The 7368-nt window shown below is 42.4% G+C and overlaps 1 long non-coding RNA gene across 1 annotated transcript in view; it reads left to right on the plus strand.

The window, feature by feature from the left end:
• Nucleotides 1-7165, plus strand: part of LOC116701563 (uncharacterized) — a 17673-nt gene extending 10508 nt beyond the window's left edge. The window contains exon 3 of the long non-coding RNA XR_004334950.1: nt 7155-7165. This is a non-coding gene — a long non-coding RNA (uncharacterized LOC116701563). The remainder of the gene's footprint in view (nt 1-7154) is intronic.
• The last annotated feature ends 203 nt before the right edge of the window (nt 7166-7368 follow it).

A 7368-nucleotide genomic window follows, 5' to 3' on the forward strand; every position in this document is an offset into this window, starting at 1 on the left:
CAGGCGGCGCAGTTGCTTTTCACCGACTGCAAGAGCCAGGCGGACCCAGGGCATGCTGGGAAACACCGGCCTCTCAGCTGATTTAACATAGATTGGTTTACAACATGATGACGTTTTATATAAACTTTTTATTGTTTTTGAATCAGAGGGATTTTAATTGCTATTTGTCTGATTTAAAGACTTATTCTGTCCAGAACACATGTTGTGTGGCTGATAGTTACGTTTAGAAGTCAGAGAGACTAAATCTGATCAGATCACGGATCATCTAGTGTGTTGTTAATTAAATCAGCAACAGATTGCATGTAGAGCACTTTGACAGCTACTATGTCATAATCAAAACAACTGGAGACTGTGTACAAGCTGATATGTGGGTCTGATTATATTTTATTAAATCGGAATCGCACCACAGTGTTTTTGTCACTTCCTGTCCAGCCTGAAGGCGGCTGGAATCGGCTGGAAACTGTCCAACTGTACCGCAGCTTTTTATCCCCGCCCCCTGCTGCTGCCGCCTGCTCTCGTCTATTTTACAGGCGAGGCGCAGTTCATCTCGAACGAGCCTGTTATTCAAAGCAGGGTTGTGACTCTGTGATTGGCCCTTGCAATTTGTGTATGATTCTGATTGGTTAAGCTGGAAGGTGACCACCTCCACCAGCTGATTCCATTTAGGAAGAGAGCGTTGATTCAATTACGTTACGGTTAGCTCTAGTGTGGACCCCAGAAGCCCATTCAGAACACAGATTCAAAGTTAAAAGTTGATTATTGTCTCTTGGTAGTAGTAAGTCCAACTGTGCATGGAAGGAGGTGAGGTCATAGTCCTGATGGAAGCGGAGGTTTACAGGTGGTGAGGGAGCTTGGCAGGTAATGGTAGTGGATGAGATTAGGCGGGTGCACATGGTGAGTGAAAAACGACCTGGCGTTGAGTGACTGGAGAGCTGGGTTTCTTGTACTGCTGTTGATTGTGATAGTAGCCAGGTGTGCCTGATGCAAGCTGCGACACGCCCCTGCAGATGAAGTCACACATACCACACACAGGGGAGGAGACACAGGGAAAGACTGACAGGGAAAAACAAACAGAAAACACAGGGATCCTGGAGGTCACAGACTGTGACAAATTAGGTTTCTGAAATTCCTGAAAGAATCTATGCTGAGCTATATTTAAATCAGGAGTGACTAGTCGCATATATGCAACAGTTATACACAGCAAAAAAGTAAATTTATTAGGATAACAGTTGAATTGATTAAGGAGTGTACGGATTAAACGTTAGGTCTTCCTGAAAGAATTTACATTGGGCCGGATGTGGCCCGTGGGCTAATGATCAAATCAACCTATACCGGCGTATGGTTTGGAGGACTTGTTGGACAAAATATTTTTTTAGAACACTCCTGTATTTAGTCTGAAGAGAAGCTAATTGTGGGCATGTATTGCCTCTTTCTTTGGTTTGTTAAAGAAGCAGAGGATGAGATCATGAATTACATTTCGAAAAAACAAGAGATGTTTGGACATTTGAATAGTGTATGAAGGAAAGCTGCACTGCAATTCAAAGCCGTTTTCAAGTGCAAAGTGTGCAACCACCAGCAGTGTTTTGCTAGCTTGGTGCCCAATAAGACTTGAACTCGGTAGGATTATCCCTATCTTTCTGTCTCTCATATAGCATAACAAACTATAGAAACATCTTTGTAAGTAAAATCAGAGAATATATCCTTCCTGGCACTTTGTCCCACAGCAGAGCGTTTCTGAGCTCCTCCAGCGGCTGTCAGGCGGAGGCCTGCCTGGCTATTAGGGCCGGACGAACGGTTTCTGCTCTCCATTAGAACTGTCAGCTCCGCTGAATGACTCTCTTTAATCACTTCAGATATCATTTCACACGAGGAATTCCAATCCCCTCCAGAGCAACAGAGAAGACAAAGGCACAGCGAGTGAGACCTTGCGAGAGAATTTGCGGGGCTGGCAGCTAGGAACGTCACACGCAAGGAATTGTGACATTTGAGAGAGAACGTGCAGGACGGTTTTGGCGTGAAACCGCTAAATGGGAAAAGATGAAAGACTCTGAATTCATTACCGTAAAATCACATTGAGTTTTGACTGCTCCTATCAGCACAGCCCAAGTATCCTTCCTTTGATTCATGATGTGCTCTTGCATTCTAACACATCCTTTGAGCCATGAGTTTGATATGACCAAGTGATCCCTCATGATGGAATAGATCAAAGACTCAATTTTCTGCTTGTCTGATATTTCAATGTCAAAACTATTTGCTGGGAAGGTTTGTTTCGACGTTCTTGCCGACTGACCACCCACTGGAATAACTATGTATCCGCATTGGGGTTTGCTGCAATAGGACCACTTTCTGAAAATCCTTGTATCGTCTTACTCGAATCACACTCCATCCTGTATTTACACACTTCCACAAAGTGAATGCCAACCCAGGCACTACCACAAACCCCACTGTTACATGCTCTCTTTGTTGCCAGTCAGTGTCAGAGGTCTATTATTGACCTCTGACAACAGTCATGAGGTTGAGAAGCTTGCTTCTCTAGGGGCCATCAGCTCCAACGTACACTCTCTTATTTCTACAAGCAGCAGGGTGGACAACTTGCACTAGTCTTTTTTTGAATTGGAGAGGTCAAAGGAAAGGTTAGTGTGTAGAGGAACCATGAAGTTATTCTTGGCTATCTAAGGTTTTTTTTCCTTAGCTTTTGCTCCATATGTTATGACTTTGTTAGGGGAAGCTTGTTTTTTCTTTAAAATCACATTAAATGTGAGCCAAGAAATAGCCTCTGTCGGCTTGAAGGGATTGAACACAGCATTAAAGCAAGCTGAGTATTTTTTTTGCCAAACACGTGGCAATAACAGGATAAAATAAAAGTGTAGTGTAGCATAAAAGTCGTGCCAGTAGAGCAGAGTCAAAAACGCTTTTGGGCATGTTACTGAAAGCAACATTATGTAACTTTTAGTTGCAGCTTTGGTTCCAATGAGACAACCTGTAGGGGGACCAAAGGTTCATTTTGAAAACCTTGGTCCATCCCTACAGCCACCAAACAAATTTACCAAATTGATCTTTGAGCGTTGAATAGATACAGAACTATTTTAGAAGACGTGGTTTCATTTAGAAAGACTTTTGCTTTCTTGACAATTGAACAGTCCCTAGTTGGCCTACACCAACTACACTAGTGAATGAAGAGTGGCAAAGAGAGAAAGTTGTAAAAATGAGAAGAAAAATGTCCATTTTGAAAACCTTGGTCCATCCCTCGTTTCAACATACAGGGAATGTTGGGCTCATCTTGAGCTTCCTGTTACAATCTCCACAGCGCTTTGTCAGCACTAGAGAAAGAAAGGTCTGAAAGCAGCCATCATCATTCTGTTATAGAGTTATTTGTTATATGTCTGTAAACCAATAACAATTGTCTTGGACAGCGCTGAGCCGCCGAGGCAGCGACGGCGTTCTTGCAAAATAGATAGCGGAGATAAGAGGGAAAAGAAAATGCCAGCCTAAATAGCCAGCCAATGGCAGGCTAATACCCACATTGTCCTGTACATCCGGTGAGTCAGTGTACTGGGATTGGTAGCTGTGACTAATTATTGAATTTTGTAACCCCTGACACTACTAAAACAATCCCATTACTGTAACATGTCACTACGTAGTAATGCACCACTGGTCATAATGTTAACCAGACAGCACAGCAATATCTGTCTAAAGTTTGTTAACCATAGCTAACATCAGCCACCATCATATAATGAAGTGAGCAAGAACAGGCCAGAGTCCTTTAGTCTAGCTGACTGGACTGGCAAATCAATGGAGCCAACGTTTCTATTACTGTGAAAATAATGCCATTAACTCTGTAAAATCTACTGAAAATACGTTTCAAGATTATTAATACTGTTTACGCCAAATTCCTACCCTATTGGTGTTGTGTAACTTAAAAATAGAAACATTGGGCAATTATGACTCTTAGGTGGTAGCATTGAAATTTAGTCATCCTCTACATTTGTTGTTTTCTAGTTTTAGAAAAACAATTAAATACAAAATAGGATGTCAGCTCTACAGGATGATTCATTTCCTTGGTAACTATCGTGTTTTCACAAATTATGTACATATTTTTCATCAAAAAGCTTGAAAAATAGGGTGCATAGCTCCCATTAATAATTATAATAATAATTCTAAAACTGAAGCATGCCCCAAGACCACCCCATCCCCTCCCCCCCAGGTTCGGGCTGAGCCCCAAATGTTTACGTCTGGTTCCACCCCTTATTGTATCGCTTATGAATTCAAGCTGTCATCCATAGTAGGAAGAATGTGTTCTTTTACCTGTCAAATGTTACCTAGTCCTGCTTTAACAGAGAGCTACTGCACGTCTCCATATGATCAATGTCATAATGTCTGACTGAAAATTAACTGTCAATGGCAGTATGGGTTTTTCCTGTCATGAACATGAGCTCGCAATATCTATTACATCTGTCCTCTTCAACCTTTGAGGAACGATGGCCCGTGTTTCTGTGTGAAAGGACATGGCTCCAGCATCGCTGTCTGTCTCTGCAGGGCCTGCTGGGACCTCTTAGGTGACAGCGTCACTCGAGCTGAGGTTGAGGGCTTCCTCCGGCCGGCTGCTTGGCTGCCTGCCTGCCCCTCTTCCTCCAAGCTCAATGGACATTGATCCCCCAGCAGCGACACTATGTCCCAGGGAAGGGTAAGCAGATACACCTCGTTGCCTTCAACAATCATTCTGCCCCTGTAGGGACAGGTCGTGGTAAATTAATAGTGTGCTTGCAGCGACTAGATATTGTTAATGTATTTGCTATTGATGGAGTGAGATAACATGAGTAGCTTCAGCTTTACTTAACACAAAACATAAATCCTCCTCCAAGGCCATTGAGAAGGAGCGGTATAGGCAGGGATTTTTTATTCCAAGCTTATAGCGAGGTACAGCCACAGCCACATTCATTTAGTTCATGAGAATAATACGACAGCCACCATTAGAACATATTTAACGTATTGATCTCTGAGCGTTGAATAGATACAGAACTATTTTAGAAGACATGGTTTCATTTAGATAGACTTTTACTTTCTTGACAATTGAACAGTCCCTAGTTGGCCTATACCAACTACACTAGTGAACTAGTGAATGAAGAGTGGCAAAGAGAGAGAGTGGTAAAAATAACCCAACACCTTATATTGCTCTGCATAAAATCCTTACAAACTATTTGGATTGAATAGATAAAAATGATTAAAAGCAAAAAATTAACATGTTTAAAAATGGAACCTTCACCTTGATTCAATGCTTTATTCAATATCCCTAAAATGCTTAGGAAAAGGCGATGCACTTGTCCCGTTATGAGACTCTGTTGTCCGTTTACAGGACCACCTCACACCACGCAGACACATTGTCAAATTTATGGTAAAAATATCACATGATTCAGTTTTTGAAAGGTGCACTGAAACTTGGGTCATAATCCACCTGATCCTTCATAGGAGCTGTCACAGTGCTACATATACACAGCCTAAGCCCACTTTGAACTTTTGGATTTGACAGGCTTTGGTGTGCTGTAAAAGGACTTATAAGACTGATTTACAGAAGAAAACGAGACCTCCTGGTAGGTCCCTCAAGTTCAGCAACTTTGCTCCACAGCTGGCTGTATGCCATAACAAAGCATTCAAATGCATATATCCGTGGGACCCTTTGTTCCACCATTGTCAGGATGCCCTGAGTGTTAATATTTGTCGGACTTTTACACAGTGTACAGTACAATCAGTCCCAGTCTACATTGCCCATTGTAGCTAAACTTTGTTGTCAAGGCAGTAGCTGTGTGATTGGAACAGAGGTTATCATTCTGTATTATTATCATTATGTGAAAATCCCTGGGCTGTTTGGTAGCACCTTTGCCATTTTACAACAAGAAGGATGTCTACACCGGCAGTTTAACGAATACTTTGAAAATTTCAAACCAGCTTTGTGTCATCTTTGTGTGGGCAGTGTTTGGACGAGCGTTGTTTGATTCATCTCCTTGGTGCCAGCCAGGGTGCCACCGCCAGAACCAGAGCACCGGAGGATTGCCGAGATGGTTTCATCACAGCAGACCTCCATGGCGCATTTTGCGTCATCTGGCGGATGTCGGCAGACCTCAGCTCCCTGCCCTGGCACCACAGAGGGAAGCCAAGCACCATTCATCTGCACACAATGTCTACACTGCCATGACACAGAGCTGGAATTAAATCAGGAAACTATCTCTTTAATGTTGTGAACTGCCCATCTTATGTTGTTTTGGTACCTACTGAGATGGGAGTCAGGACATGTAAATGTATAAAACTTCCAAGATTTTGGACTTCTACAGAACCTTAAATAGGCATGAGAAGGTGAAAACGTTGTCAGTGTCTCTCTGACTCAGAGTGACAGGCTGTGCTATTTAACGGAAGGAAGGAGTATGCATGAAACGCAAAGAAGACATTGAAAAAAAAAAGAAGCATTTCTTACTAGCACTGTGCTTCACCAAACACATACATGAGGCCCAATGTGCACCAATACATCTACTGGGACACAATGTCTGTGAACGACTTTCTGGCTGTATTGGGAGTTCAAATATACTGTAGCTCTCTCTGTTCCCTAAGCTTTGACTCCCCAAACTCCCAAGTAACCCACTTTCTTTGAAGGAGAGTGAAGGGGACACAAAGCTAAGGGAGTGAACATCGCAACCGGTATGCAATCAAGTTTACTGACGAGCACGTAAGCTGAATCTGACACTGTGAATTGTAGGTAGGTATGAATGTGCTCTATTTGTGTCTTGTGTTAAGAAGTGTAACAGATTGGTGGCTTGGCCATGGAGTTACCGATAGTGCTGGTCAGTTAAACGCTGTATTAACGGCGTTAACACGACCCATTTTAATGGAGTCCGTTTTTTTTATCGCAAGATTAACGTTCTTTTTTGCCTAGCAAACTTGTAGTTTTTTTCACATGCTGTTGCAAAAACTAGTAACATTAGAAAAACACCACACCGGATCTAGCTAGACTGGAATCAAAACAACAGGCACGCCACACACACTTGTTTGGGCTTGCAAGCCGGCCAAAGAGTAGTAACATACTTGAAAACCAGTTGCGTTTCATTGATAAGTTATGTTAAGTACATAATTCCATATGTGTTCATTCATAGTTTTGATGCCTTCAGTGAGAATCTGCAATGTAAATAGTCTTGAAAATAAAGGAAACACATTGAATGAGAAGGTGTAACCAAACTTTTGGCCTGTGCTGTAGAGCCAAAGAGTTTTTATTGGGGGAGGGTGCTAATACGATACTGGTGCCTTAACGACCGTTGGCGGACCTATCTACCGGACCGAATAGCAATGCGGATTTCGGTGCCCTATTAAGGTGCACTTATTTGA

The sequence above is a fragment of the Etheostoma spectabile genome, chromosome 14, assembly GCF_008692095.1.
Source record: "Etheostoma spectabile isolate EspeVRDwgs_2016 chromosome 14, UIUC_Espe_1.0, whole genome shotgun sequence".
In the NCBI taxonomy this organism is placed as follows: domain Eukaryota; kingdom Metazoa; phylum Chordata; class Actinopteri; order Perciformes; family Percidae; genus Etheostoma; species Etheostoma spectabile.